The sequence below is a fragment of the Maniola jurtina genome, chromosome 6, assembly GCF_905333055.1.
Source record: "Maniola jurtina chromosome 6, ilManJurt1.1, whole genome shotgun sequence".
Classification (NCBI taxonomy): Eukaryota; Metazoa; Arthropoda; class Insecta; order Lepidoptera; family Nymphalidae; genus Maniola; species Maniola jurtina.
Genome location: NC_060034.1, coordinates 15,833,297 through 15,849,491, shown reverse-complemented (window position 1 = coordinate 15,849,491; position 16,195 = coordinate 15,833,297).

Genomic DNA, 16,195 nt, shown 5'->3' with positions numbered 1-16,195 from the left:
ATTTGATAGTGGAATAAAATACAACAATGAAAAAGAGCAGCGCAGTGAGCGTAAGTGTTTTTGGTTCAATACAGAAAAAAATAAGTGAAAGGGAAACGAGTTTAGCCATAGCAAGATACTTCTTTACCAAAATTTTGATACTTACTATTCAGAGGTAACTTGCACCCCAGAAACGAACATAAGCTTTTATCCCGGAAAATCTCCCACGGAATTTTTAAAAACCTAAATTCATGCAGACGAAATTGCGGGGCATACACCAAGTAATACAAATTCAAAACGCGAGTGAAGCGAGCGCGAAATGTTTGATATATTTCCAAAAAAAATTGGTAAGCAAATGCAAGAAATAGTGTAAGTATTATTTTAGGTTTAGGTTTTTGACGGTCTCCCAGACGCAGTGGCCATTTCTAAATTTCTGGTCTGGTGGGTCATGGCTAGTTATATGGTTAGTATGGCCCTACCGGCCAAGAAATTAGACTGCACTATTACCACTAGGAGGGATTAAAGTCAAGGGCTAACTTGTATAAAAAAAGGCTTAGATCCTAAAACCAACCTCCGCCTCTTTGGCTACGGCCATGATCAAAATCGAGTGGGTTTCGGCTACGCAGGTATTATTCTACGCATTGTCGCACAAGGAAAATATGTATTCTTTCTACTGGACATAACGTCAGCGTTTGGTTTCGCAAGCCAGCCCGGCTGAATTTGTAAAAAACCGGCCAAGTGCGAGTCAGACTCACGCACCGAGGGTTCCGTATTCGGGTATTTTTTTTCGACATTTTACACAAGAAATCAAAACTGTTATGCATTAAAAAAAATATGCATAAAAATAAATAAAAATCTGTCTTAGAATGTACTGGTAAAGTCCTTTCATATAATAACCTACTTGATTTAATATTTAGTTACTTTGAAAATTGAAAATACTAATATTTGTTCATGAACACATGACAGACGAAGAGACGGACAGACGGACAGATGGACAGACAGACAGACGGACAGACGGAAAGACAGACAGACGGACAGACAGACAGACAGCGAATTGATCCTATTTCCTTTTTGCTTTTGAGGTACGGAACCCTAAAAATATTTAGTTTTATTTGCCCCATATTTTATTTTCATAATTACGGGTTTCTGTATCCTGAAATACCAACCAGTAACCAGTAAAATACGGGGCCTCTGGCAACCCTACTCGGAAATCACTGTCACATTCAAGTTAATGTCAAATATTTTGTTTTCGATTACAGAAAGCTGCATCAATCATTATTAAAATATTTTATTTGTTGTGATTGGCTGAATTTTTGAGTTTCAGCCAATAAACAGACTGTTTGCCAATTAAACGTCATAACAATATAAATGCCAGAAAGTTTAACCAAATAAAACAAACTTAATGAGAACTTAGTGAGAATGCAAACGGCACACAATTTATAATACATATTATGTTAGTCGTATATAATAGATATTATAGTAGTCGTTCACTTTGGTAATAGTCAGATTGTCATCAGTAAAATTGATATTGGTTGATGTATCGTAAATTATTGTTTCGGTGACAAATATTTTTATAATCTATTTATCTTTGAACAGAATGGAATAGAATGAAATGGAATGGAGTACAATGATAAATTTTTATTCCTGTAAACTTTTAGGTAAACTTCAAAGTGTTTTTTGGTCAGAAAAATTTACCACTGGTTCGGAATGCCGTTCCTACGTTTCTAGGGTTTCGTACCTCAAAACGAAAAACAGAACTCTTATAGGATCACTTTGTTGTCTATCTCTCTGTCTGTCGAGTGTGTCAAGAAAACCTCTAGGGTACTTCCCGTTGACTCAAAACCATGAAATTTGGCAGGTAACCTAACTGCGTAATTTTGGCTAGTTTTTTTAATCGATAAAGAAAGTTTGCGACATTGTTCAATAAAAAATTTGGATTCCAACTCCTCAATCCTGATGTTGCAGGGGACCTGACTACTAAAGCTAATGGGATTTAAAAAGTGTCGATTATTAATTGATATTGAAGGTATCTATACCAAGTAAATACTTTGTCGTTGACCTCAACCCTGATGCTGTAAGAAATTGCATTCCTAAATCCTGGTGATCCCTCGGGATTTGAAAAGGATCATCCGTTTAAATGTTCTTACGTGATACAGAAACAAGTTGCATCCCGGGGACGGGCTATTACGGAGAGGCAACTTTTGTTCTGGGAAATGAAAGGATCGGGATTTTCAAAAACCTAAATCCACGCGAGCAAAGCTGTGGGCATTAGCTAGTTGTAAATATATTTAAAAGCTACTATAAGATAATAAATAAGGTACTTATTTCCTTATATTTTTATTGTATGGCAGCGCGCGGTTTTAAATTATAAATTGCACGTCCTGTCCTTTTCTGTAATACATTTTTTTCTCAATATCTATCGCTTTATCTCATAGCAAGAGTCCGTAAGACATAATACAGTGAATATAGGCAAAATATACAAATTTTGCAGTTTCCACGTCAGTACCTGTCGAATTTTTCTAACAGTGTAAACAGCAGAGTTGAGTTTACCATCAAGTGTTGATATGTGGGTGTTCCATAGAAGCTTTGCATCTAACATTATACCGAGAAACACGGGGTTCTCCTTTATTTTCAACATATGATTATTAATCAATGAATTTATGTCATTTAAGGTCCTGGTATTGGGCAGTGTGAATTGAACACACTTAGATTTCTTTGCATTTGGAATTGATTTGGAAGTAAATTGTTAGCAATAAATCAGAGAGTGACCTGTGATATGGCATTACATATAGTATACATTGTCAAAAATTATAATATTAAAGCTGTGCGTATTGCGTGAGGAATTGCGTATTGGGTGAGGAATAGGTGCAACTTGCAGGGTTTGATGCATGCGCTATTGCCAGCAAACATGAGACATATTTTTATCTACAGGCAACGTCTGAGTAGGTAACGCATACGTCTAACGCAAGTTGAAATGTACCAGTGTATTTAGTTAGACCTATCGACAAGTTTAGAGTCGGGTGTAGTTTAAATGTGGCCCGTGTGTTTAGACCAGTTTAGACTGTCAGTTTCCGCCCCCCGTCACCGTCGGGGGTTGGTCGTCCCCCGCACCTCACCACCCCTCTTGCAGAAATCGAGACAGCACGAAATTTTCAAGATTTCTGGGTGTAATTTCTGGTTTTCGTAGTTCCAACATAATTATAACAATATAAAATATATAACGATAATTTTTTTACTGCATGATATTCATTAAATTTTCTAGGTCTGTGGTTTTTCCAAATTTCATTAAATTGCTTCGTTGTCTAGAAAAACGAGCACAAAGTTGGGCCTTTTTTTAAAGAAAAATACAAATCTTTGAACCCCTGTAATTTTAAAACTACATATTTTTAGAAAAATCTAAAACACCACAGACACAGATATTAGTTTCTAGACTATGTCTGCAAAATTTCATGGACTTTGGTTGCTTAATATTCAAATGAAATGGGAACTACGATTGTATGGAGTAAGTGACGGAGAGAGCTCTGTTAATAAACGCTGAAATATTATAGTAAAATTGTTTTTCTGTCACTTGGTATATTTTAATGTTGTAGTACATTTACATTTATGAACTCAGATTTTTTTCCTCTTTCATTTGACATCCCACTCGATACAATAACAAAAAAAAATTTTTGGAGACCCCACTTTTTTCATGTAACATCCGTTAGTTAAATTTTTTCGTTTAAAATGTAGCCTATGTCACCCGGACCTGTACGACAAATCGATTGACATCTCATTCATCAAAATCGGCCCAGTAGTTTAGGCACTACGGTGGAACACACAGAATCTGGTTACAAACATACACACATACATACACACATACGTACATACATACATAGACTGCTAAAGTCATAACCCTTCTTTTTGGCTTTGCCGCAGTCGGAAAAAAAAGAGTAAAACTTATGAACCTATCCACGGCCATACCGTAGTTGTGCTAAAGGCGTAATTTTATATACATAATAACATAGATTCGGGATGAGCGTCGACCAACGACGTGTGTACATAATGAATATTCACTATTCCAATGAGTAATTCCAAACATCCGATCTAATATTCCATATCGTAGTGGTTTGGAATAAACCAATTTCCTCGCTGTAGACAGCCGCCCGCGGGCTCGGGTTTAGCGTAGCTCTAATAAGCATACAATTAGTTGAAAATCGTAGAACCGCTAGTGCACAGAACGCTAATGGATTGCTTCATCTATCGGGAGGGAAGACTAATCCATACTAATACAAATAAAAGTGGTGAAAGCCTAAGCCGTCGGAGTTTTACTAACTTTTCGGAGCTATGTCCGTTTTGAGCAACTAATTAGTATAATTTGTTTAGGGGTGAAAGAAAACATCGCGAGGAAACCTACATGCCTGAGAGAGATACGTCATGTGAAGCCTGCCAGTTTGAACTTTTCCAGCGTGGTAGACTACGGCCAAACGCTTCTCATTCTGAGAGGAGAGCCGTGCTCAGAAGTGGACGTCGCGGCGATAGGTTGATGTTTAACCGGTTTTAAAACCCCAGACCCAAAAAGAGGGCCGTTATAAGTTTGACGTGTGTATCTGTCTGTGGCATCGTAGTTCCTAAACTAATGAATCGATTTTAATTTGTACGGATGCAGATGGCGTGAGGATGTTCCGGTGTTGAGTGGTGAGTGGAACGTACGTTGAGTGTGTTTTAGTAGATTTGAACTTTTGTTTATAAATACTTACCAAACACATACATACCTAGAGGTACACAGAGGTTTGCTTGTTTTGACGGATTACAGCGAATTATGCTTGTTGTTTTTTCTATATCTTCCACTAAGTATCGGCTGCTTTTATCCAATATTTCCGAATCATAAGTAAGCAATTTTGGAAAATACCTCGGAGGCTTGAAACTCGATTATGGGGAAAATAGATCCTTTGTTGTAGTCGTCAATCATGACACTCTGATCTTGCGTCGAAATAAATGGAATTACAGGAAAACGGGGAAAAACACACAATTGTAAGGCGAGATCGCATTAAGTGTGCTGTGTTTACGCTATTTTGTTATTTCAATGTTTTGTACATGTTAAAGCTGTTATTACAAGCTAATACCTACTTCGTCTGTTAAGTTTTGGAATATTTTTTCGCCCTAACATAACTAGTGTTAATATTGGTATTTTATCCATGTTACAACTCTAAGTTTATACCGCTTTATTCAGAACAAACAAGGTAAAGTTCAAAACGTATTAAAACCTGACTTCTCGTCTACTCCTTTCAAATTATCATCCTCTTAATTTATTACTGGCATGTTAATGAACAAGGGTCCTTTATTAAACTGAGAAGGGCCATAGTTCACTACGCTAGCCAATTGCGCTCCTTTGAGACCTAATAGAGATTTCTCAGGTATGCAGGTTTCTTTACGATATTTTTATTTACCGTTAAAGCAAGAGATACTTTATGTTATGGATTATGGACTTGTAGCCAAACCACCAGCAATGCTAACCAAACCTCATTCGACAAATGTTAGTTTAGCGTGAAATGATAAACTGACAAAAATATTATACGCTCCCTTAGCAAGGTAGATAGAGAAACACGAGCAAAAACATGCGGGGAAATGTTAAATACGCGGGTATTTTGCTACCCAAAAAAAAATACGTTTACATAATATAATCGGCATACCTAATCGGTGCACTTTGACAATTCTGCGCTAGTGTGGTCCCATCCTAACTCCACTTAAAAATTTGCTTTTGGCGCAACCCAGCGTGGCACGTGTGACCTCAATACATGAAAATACATTGGCTGTTTATTTTATGACCTCATAAAATAAATAGTATACGAGCCCCTGTACCCTTTTAATATCAGTTTTATAGTGGAACCGAATTCCGTTCTACAAGGCCACTTTATCGGCACGATCAAGAATTTACTAAAGCACTTACACTAAAAAAGGTTAGATTATTACATCAGCGGGGAAGCCTACATTGTTTATGTCAATATTTCCTTTTGCGCATAGTTTAGTTGTCACTAGCGACCCTCCGAGTCTTTGCTCCCCGGGGACGTTCAATAAATCCGCCCTTATTTTTTATCTGCATAATAAAGGGAAGTTTTTTCAAATAGTAAAATAGGGAGCAAACGAGCAGGTGGGTCACCTGATGTTAAGTGATTACCGCCGCACATTTGCAGCACCAGAGCTGCGGCCGATACGTTGCCGGCCTTTCAGGTTGGTCCAGCCCTTGAATAACCCCATGTTGTAAGTTTGTATAAATAACTTGAAAACTGGCGGACTTTCACTTCCAGAGTTCCAAAAATCTCTAAGTAGGCATCTATGTCATAATACAAGGAACCTATGGTCAAAATTTCAAGCAGGTAGGTACGGTACGTAACCCCAGCGGTTTAGGCTGTGCGTTGATAGATGAGTCAGCAGCAAGGACAGGTCTTTTTATATGCATAGCTAGGTCCATTCTAATATTAGAAATGCGAACGTGTGTCTGTCTGTCTGTCTTCTGTCTGCTAGCTTTTTACTAACCAGCAGTTTAACCGATTTTAAAGAAATTTAGTACAAAGTTAGCTTACATCCCAGGGACAGACATATGCCTTTTTTATCTCGGAAAATCAAAACGTTCCCACGGCATTCTTAAATGCCTATCCGTTTAACCGATTTAATATCAAACTTGGCGCAGAGGTAGCTTGCGTCCCGGAAATTGATACAGGATTTTTATCCTGGATAATCAAGGAATTCCCACGGGGTTTTTTAAAAAACCACGCAGACGAAGTCGCGGGTATCATCTAGTAATGAATAAGTCAAAAATCGGTACTAAAGCCGCTCTTATGTAGGTAGGTATGAGGATACGTTTTCGCATTTGGCCATGGATATTATTTAAATGTTTTCCCATGTTGTCGTAAGTAAGACGCTTCCTGTAAGTTATCCCCGCATCTCCCCCGTATGTCGTGGTGTCAAATATTCACAACTATCAGCTTTCCGGACCTTTTTATATTTTATCGCAACCCCTCGGGCCTATACATACGATATTGGCTTCATTCAGATTTTGTGGCTCCTTTGATAAAACACTCTCAGTAACAGATTGCTTTGTAGGAATTTATAGGAAGTCTCTATAGTGAAAACTAAGAGTGAAAACTAAGGTAAAATATCTCTTCACATGCCTCGCGGATAGGACAGAGGGATATGGAGTATGGAGTATCCATCAAGTTTCTATAGTTAATGAGTGAGAGGACAGCTACCTATAACTCAAAATTTCAGCCAAATACCTACTAAATAAAAAACATTCTGCGGTTCCTCTGGTACTGCAATGTTCATGGGTGACGGCAAACACTTAACATCAGGTGACTCGCCTGTGCTCGCTAAAACCATTCAAGAATGGCATGCAGGTTCTTTTAGCGAAAATCAATGTGGTAAAATGGGTAGGTACCTACTAATAAAGAAAAAATATTTTCATACAAAAATTTAATGCCACCCTTTTACATTGTACTAAGCTAGGTTGCAGCATAATTTACTGAATTTAGTTCCGTTGGAGTCCTGTATACAGCCAAATTAGCATCGTTATGTTGCATTTTTATAAAGAAAATACCATCTTAGCTTAACAAAATTGCTTCTTAACTTTCTTGTCGGGGTATTCTCTCCTTTCTAGCTCAAAATGCAATTTTGAGTTTAATTTTACAACTCCTGTTGTATAATCCACTCGCATTCTTTGCTTGGCTTTATAAAATTTTATGATTATGTGATATTTTCCATTCGAAACTTTTTGTTATGCGAGCACGAAGAAAATTCCTCGGTTTCAATTTGTGAAAATCGTACACAGATTTTCTTGGTATTATGAAAATAGATTATTTAATAATTTGCGCCGACGAAAATTATTTTATGGCCGAGAAAATTAAACTCTCGGCACTCATATCTAGCGTGTGATTCTTATTCTGGTCCTAAACTATCTAAAACTCGTAAAAAGTACCAGTTACAGTAATAGTCTTAGTACCATAAGGAATCTAATAGTTTTAGTTAGTTTTTCATCCGGACAATATTAACGAAATAAGAAAAAAAGTTTTAAATGTACCTAACACTTCCTAAAAAAATCTGTTTCATCCCAGGAAGCTACTTTTTATTCCGAAAAATATAAAGTTCCCACGGGATTTCAAAAAATCTATATAAACGTTGGCGAAGCCGTGGGCATCATATAGGACTTTCATAATATAAATTAAATAAAACTACTGACTAATTATTTATTATTCTAGTTTAATGTTAGTTTAACTCGATTAGCACATTTGATGATATTGCCAACTGAGCAGTTATTACAGCTTACTGCTTACTCATTCATGAAATGCGATATATCATTAATACGTAGCTACCATTAAACTGTAGCATCAATTACATTTATTGAAATCAGCTTTTCTCTATGCAGGTAATATCACACAGAACAAATAATAATTTGTGCTTTACAAATAAAAAGAAATTCCTGCGAGTGGTCGCTAGCTGAAAATACATAATTATTAAGATCATCCCATCGCCCGGCACACTACTGAGTACGGGTCTCCTCTCAAAATGAGAAAGGTTCGGCCATAGTCTGCCACGCAGAGCCAATGTGGATTGGCAGACTTCCACACCTTTGAAAACATTGATATGAATGGCAATAGCCTTGTGGCTTCAATTCTGAGTACGCACCTGTAACTTACTTAAATATCACTTGCTTTACCGGCGAAGAAAAATATCGAAAAGTAACCTGCATGCTTGAAAGTTCTCCATATGCCAATATGCAATAGGCCAGGGTGGTAGACTTTGGCCTAAGCCCTTCTCATTCTGGGAAGAGACCCGTGCTCCGTAGTGAGCCGACGACGGGGTGATCACGACGATGATGGTGATATTCTAACTTAAAAGTTAAAACACGATCAAAGTAATTTGTACGATGATAAAGTCATACGTGTTTCCGTGCCATAAATTGCGGATCTCCATAAAACGCTCGTCTCAACGGAGGGTTGGGTCGCGCGTTCGGGCCTCGCTCGTAATCCCCCCTCACTGTGCCCTCGGCCGCTTAATGGCGAAGATTCCGTGACGGCCGCCATATTGAGACGTAAGAACGTGGCGATTTATGATGTGTAAGGAATCAAAGCCTTAATCCATACAAATATTATAAATGCGAAAGTGTGTCTGTCTTTCTGTCTGCTACCTTTTCAAGACCCAACAGTTAACCAATTCTGGTGAAAGGTACAGGGTTAGCTTATATCCCGGGACGGACATAGGTTACTTTTTATTCTGGAAGATTAATTGCTTTCTTGGTGGCTGGCTTTCCCTGCATGTTTAGCAGTGGGAGGGCGGGTGGTGTATATGTTTGATTGTTTGTTTGTTGGTTTGTCCTTGAACGGACGACGACGAACTCGACGACGTGAATTTTCTTTTGAATTTTCCGCTACAAATAGAGAAAGCTCTTCGAAGGAAATAATACTCCTTTGATTTGCCTACATGGTTTTATTAAAAGTATACAAAACAAAAAGCGCTATTAAGGCATGGTTGTGTGTGGAATTGAGCAATATTTTGGCATTTTTGTGTAACATTATAGCTCAAACCTTGCATAACGTTTTATGTGGTAGGGGTATAATAATATAACCCACATAAAAATAGATGTGTATACTACCGCATATAATTTGTTCTCGTTGCCCTTATGACACTGTATCGTACATTTTGTTCTAGAACGTTCCTTTCAGTGAGGAATATTCGCTCGACTTCCCGCGAGCTACTTTTACGCCCATTCAGTTTTATTGCTCTACATTAGAAATGTGTTTCTACGTTTCATTTTATTCACTTTGCTACATTACATGAATGACATTCGCTTCTATTTAGGCAAGATTAGCTTCCCGAGATGTTTTATAGCTAGAAATAAGTACCTACTAACATAGTTTAAGTGATTTGTCATACTAACAAAATTATGGGTCTAATGGCCTGAAATAAAAGTTTATTTATTTATTATTTATTTTATTTATTTGTTTTATTCGTAACGGGAGTGCCAAAAGAAATATTATAAAGAAGTAATTTAAGAGGTTTCCAAAATACCCCGACTTATTAGTTATTATTGTTTCTGTACCATAATTTATTTTTTTGCCGCGTGGATTGATATAAAGAGCAATTATGGAGGAACATCGTAGCAAAGGTTGCATCGAAGGGGAGCCAAGATTCTCAAAATTGAGGGAACGATGCAGGAAGACGACCATAATATATGCCAGTAAATCAAACTACTATTATTATGAAGTGCTTTTAAGAAGCAACTACGTAACCTGCTTCAGCTTTGCTCAGCTACAATTTAAGAAAACTCTTTTTAAAGATTTAGAACGTACACGCAAAATCTCACGTTTTTAAGAGGGGTCTCTTCGTCACTCGCTCCATACAAACATAGTTCCAGTTTCATTTGAATATTAACCAACCAAAGTCCATGAAATTTTGCAGACATATTCTAGAAACTAATATCTATGCCTGTGATTTTCCAGATTTCTGTTAAAATATTCGGTTTCTAAGTTACGCGGTCTTAAAAATTCACATACAAATATTTGAGCCCCTGTAATTTTAAAACTACATATTTTTAGAAAAATCTAAAACACCACAGGCACAGATATTAGTTTCTAAAACATTTCTGCAAAATTTCACGGACTTTGGTTGCTTAATATTTAAATGAAATTGGAACTACGATAGTATGTAGTAAGTGACGGAGAGAGCCCTGTTAGAGTCAGTTGTTTGATCTGTACGTGAATAAATCATTCAAACTGATTATTTTACCCTAATACGAAAAAACGAAAGAACAAACAGGGTCCCATAAATCACTGCCAGTCTTCATAACGTCGCGATAAGTACACATTTGTCGCAATCAAGCCCGCCTCAAAGGAAAACGCGCGAAAATACACTCCAATACACTTACCTAGTTCACTTCGAGGAAAATAGATGGAGAATACATTTACTTGATGCGAGAATGTGACATGTTATGGAAATAAAAGACCGAGTTGCTATGAATCGAATAACACATGAGATAGTATGTATAGTATTTCCAATTATGTATTAGTATGTAGAAATATAGAATAGTAAATTCAGTATAATTATGTAGGCATAGTTTAGGATAGGTCTCTAGCAGATAAACCCACGTGGTTTACGCTGGAGCTAGATTGTGTGGATTTAGGATTTCGAAAATCCCGTGGGAACTTTTGATTTTCCAGGACAAAAAGTAGGATCCCGTCCTGTAGTAGCCCGCCCCCAGCCCAGGATGCAAGGTATTCTGTGCCGAATTTCGTGCAAAAATTAAAACGTATGATTTTTAAAGGAAAAAAAATTCAAAGAAAGAAGATCAAACATTAAAAAAGAGGATCAATCATTGAAAAAATGACCGTCTTGAAAATTAAAACGATCATTTAAATGCATGCCTTTTGAATTGGTAGAAAAATAAAACATTTAAAAAATCCGTAGATACTTATTTATATTCGTAAACATCAGTGATTTTTAACATTCAGTATCCACTATCCATATTATTTTTGATGCTTGAAAAGTTTTGCGACTGCACGTTAAAATTTAAACCAGAATGTAAAAGCATTCGTTGGAATATTCGAAAAATCAAAATATCCGTAAACAAACAAAGGTATTATTATTGATGTGGTTGTACTTTTATTGTGAGCAAAGTCCATCCTTCATGTCTCGATGATTACGATATTAAATTCATTTTTATTCTCTTGCAGTTTCCAATTGTGTTGTTACTCAACTAAAATTGAAATAAAAAGCTTTTCAGCAATTTCCACAAACACAATTTGTATATCATGGATTTGGAATAAATAGCTAGATATCTCTACATGAATATAGTCTATGGTACATACCGATTTGAAATGGGTTTTCCCGTGTACTGAGAATTCACGCGTAAAACAGTCAGTAGAATGTGAACGCTTTGTGTTAATAAAACAATGGACAGGGAAATTAAAAATCTGTGAGGTTTCATTAAATACCGCGATTTTTTTTAAACATTCGTACAAAACAATGTAAGCTCCTAAGCTTCTTTGTCCCAAACTGCCCCGGTATTTGACCAGGCTCTTGTTATTATTCCAAAAGTTTTTTAAAGAATGATAAACATGAATAGTAAAATATTGTTTCCCTAGCTTCTTCAAGAACTATGCAGATAATGTTTTGTCACCTATTCAGTTACAAACAAATACCTGACAAAATTAGAAGGATACTGGATATCAACTGGTGTTAGCTAAAAAAAAAAAGATTCCGACGAATTGAGAACCTCTTCCTTTTTTTGAAGTCATTTAAAATGAGTTGTGACCCACAAAAATTTTAGTTTGTAACGCTTCTTTTTCGTAGTAGGTACTTACCTACCTTTATTACAAAAAGGTTGTTGACAGCACCCTTGCAAAATAATATTTTTCATAAAACGAATTGAAAAAGTCTTTCCACAGAGCGGGAATTTAATTCCTCCAAACAGACCTTTTCCGAGCAAATCAAATTTTGAAAATATCATTAAAGTATTCGCAAAAATATTACTTTATATCTAACAATAGGTACTGAAATTTTATTACTCTCTTCTCGAGAAATATGAAATAATAATTCCTGTAGAAAGGAAAACACAGAGAAGTGAAGTGATGGAATCAGCGAAGATACGAAGCGAAGGCTTAAAGAAAGGACTCGGCGTAATTGTATTGGCATCTGAGACTCAGAACAAAGCCTTGAAATGCTGTTATAAGGCCGGGTAATGGCAGAGTACTGAGTAAATATTAAAAACTAAAGAGCCTGAATCTAAGGAGTGTCGCTTTATAGATGCGTATAAAATTATGAAGGAGATAGATATAATAGCTCATAAATACACCAAATAACAGATCTAATTGCGTATCTCAGTGGCGCCCACTGCTGCTGACCTCCACACACCACGGCCTTGAGCCACCTGAATTCAGCGACTCCGTGCGAATCATTTAAAGTCATATTCTGTCCACCTATTGGGGGAGGTCTTCTAACACTGTGCTTTTCGTGCGAGGTCGCTATTCTAGTACCTTGGGACACCAACGGTAGAAGAACCAGCCTCATACCTCGATTGCCATCTCCACCTGTCGTTAGACACCGTGTATTTAGGCCTCGGCATTCGTTTGACGGCAAGCAGTTTGTAATTTAACAAGTACACGAGCCGGCTACAATTAGCATGTCTCTGTGCTCTAGTTTAATTACGCCGAGGCTTCGGCTCGTGATTAACAATGTAACACGTCACTCTGCCTGGTGTACTCAAATAACCTTCGTAGTTGCTTCTAGATCGGTCTACTAAATGGCCCTTGTTGTTTTATTTGATTTCATTTGACCACTATCTCACCTAAATGTATATTTTGTATATGCTCTGAAAGAAAATATTTATTTATTTATTTATTAAAAGATAGTAGTTATTACTACAGTCGTCAGCTGACCGCGCTAGCGTGAGGTCGTTGACACGTAATTTCGAGTAGTGGAAGGCAATGGCGTCTGATGTTGTGTTATGTTCGGGGTGTCGTATTCTGATTTCGGAGGTTCTGGCGTATTTATGGAACAAATTGAAGGTCATCGATGAAGACACCCTCATTAGGATCAGCAGTACAGCTTTCACTCTGGAGGAAATTCGAACGGCGAAGAAACTTCTTTTTGAAGCAGTACCAATCAAAAGGTTGAGGACAAGAAAAAACGAGGAGAAGTCTGAGAAGTACCTGGAAGATATTATTGATCTACTTAAGCAGACGGACGCGACAGACCCGGAGCGACTACCTATTTTCGTGGCAAGAGAGCTGCATCGGTTGCCACCGGTAACGTTCGACCATATTGACGTTACTCGTTTGTTAAGAGACTTGAACTTAATTAGAGAAGACCTGCGGGAGATTAAAAGTGAGTATGTTACGCAGAAGCAACTGCAAGAAACATTAGTTCTTACACGAGAAAAATCCGTCGATTATGTGAATAGAAGGCGTGGGGCATTCCTAAGAAATAGTTTTAACAATGACAGTGGACCGATGGGATTACGTCATGTTAACAGTGAGTCGGTTGAACTCAGTGATGGAGACAATAGGAGTGAAGAGTACAACAACATATCCTTATCGCCCAGAAATACAGGTGCACAAGGCCGCACGGAAAGTTCAATGACCCCGCTCGTAGAGGCCAACTGCACTAAAGAGAGCGCTATCACGCTTACCCAGCATAGTGAGAGCGAGACAGTAATGCAACGACACGTGAAGGCCCATACTGCTGTTTCGAACGCAAAACCGGTTAAGACCGTTGAAGGATGTTCTGTCTCGAATATGCAACCGTGCGAGAATGGGATAACAGCACAGGCGCGATCGGAGACCGAACCTGTGCCGAACGCGTGCGCCTCGAGTCGAGTAGCCGAGACGACGTCGTCGGAGGTGGACACGAATAGCCGACAGGGTAGACTACAACGCTCAATGGCGGATGTCGTACGCGCAAGTACGGATTGCAACCAAATAGTAGGCGATTTAGGTGGTGATTGGATCACAGTTCAGAGAAAAAAGCCCTTAGTGAGAAGTAGGTTTGTTAGTGAGGTAGGGAATGCGAGTCAGGATTTAAAATTCAAATCTGCGCCGAACTTAGTGCCATTGTATATATCTAACGTCTGTAAACAAACCGTTGAGAGTGATATTATAGAGTACATTAGAAATAAGACGAGTGAAACAGTAGTATTAGAGAAAATTAGCTGCAAGAGAGAGAGGGATTATAACTCGTATAAGTTGACTGTACCGAGAAATAAATTACATGTCTTCATGAATAGTAATATCTGGCCAGAAGGTATCTGTTTTAGGCGGTATGTATTGTTTAATAATACAGGTAGGCAGCAACGCTCTGAATCGAGTAATAACAAATAATCCCTCGCTCTAGTAAAGTAATATTAAAAGTAGCTACTCGTATACCTTTTATAGATTAGTGAGGTTAGATTAGATTTTACAATGGACAAAAAAGTGTGTAAGATGGTTAGTTTTAATTGTAAGTCGCTAAAACGGTCGATAGGTGGTGTAAGGGATTTATGTACGTATGCGGATGTCGTAGCCATACAGGAGACCTGGCTTCTACAGTATGATCTGCCGTTACTAGGTACGGTTCACAAGGATTTTGACTATACGGGGAAGTCTGCAGTAGATTTATCTGACGGTTTGACTGGGAGGCCCCACGGTGGAGTGGCCATCTTGTGGAAAAAAGGTATTTTCAAGTCGGTGACAGTAATAAACTGTGATAGCGTAAGAATAAGTGCTATTAAGGCTGTGTTGTCAAATAACAGAAGTATAATTATTTTTAGTATTTATATGCCAACAGATAAGAATGAAAATTTAGTGGAATTTACCGACTGCTTAAGTCAAATTAAGGCAGTAATCGAAAATAATGAGGTTGAATGTATCTATATGTTAGGTGACTTTAATTCCCACCCCCACCAGCCATTCTGGAGCGAGCTTTGCGACTTTTGTAAGGAACAGTCATGGTTATGTGCGGATGTAGAAAAGCTGGGCGTGAACTCAAATACATTTACCTACATAAGTGATATAAATGGTAGTTTAAGATGGTTGGACCACTGTATAGTAACACGGTCAGCCTGGCAGACTGTTTTGAATGTTAGCGTACGTCATGATACCTATTGGTCGGACCACTTACCGCTCTTAGTAGAGTGTGATCTAAGTTTAATCGTGCCAAAAATATATTCTGGAGATGACTTATATAATAAAATCACATGGGGTCATAGATCAGAAGAGCAGATTAAGAGGTATTACGACTATTGTAACAGTAAGCTTAGAACTATTTGTTTCCCTGAGATTTTTGTGTCGTGTGGAGGTAAAATGTGTACGGATCTTAAACACAGACAAGGGTTAGAAAATATGTACAAAGAAATAGTGAAAGTACTGTCTGATGCCGCGACTGAAACTTACAGGGGTAATAAGTGTTGCAAAAAGGGTCCGATAGTTGGATGGAACAAGTACATACGCGCCGCGCACTGTGAGGCTCGGTCAAAGTATCAAACGTGGTTGTCATATAACAAACCGGGGTCTGGAAGAATTTGGGACGAGATGTGTGACAGCCGTAAAATATTTAGAAGTCGATTAAGGTGGTGTCAAAACCATCAGGACCAAATAAAAATGGATATAATTGCTTCACACAGATCGGCTAAAGATTTCTCCAGATTCTGGAAGTCGACAAACAATTTGAACGTTCGGCCGAGCCTTCCAGTCAGTGTCGCGGGTTGTAGCAC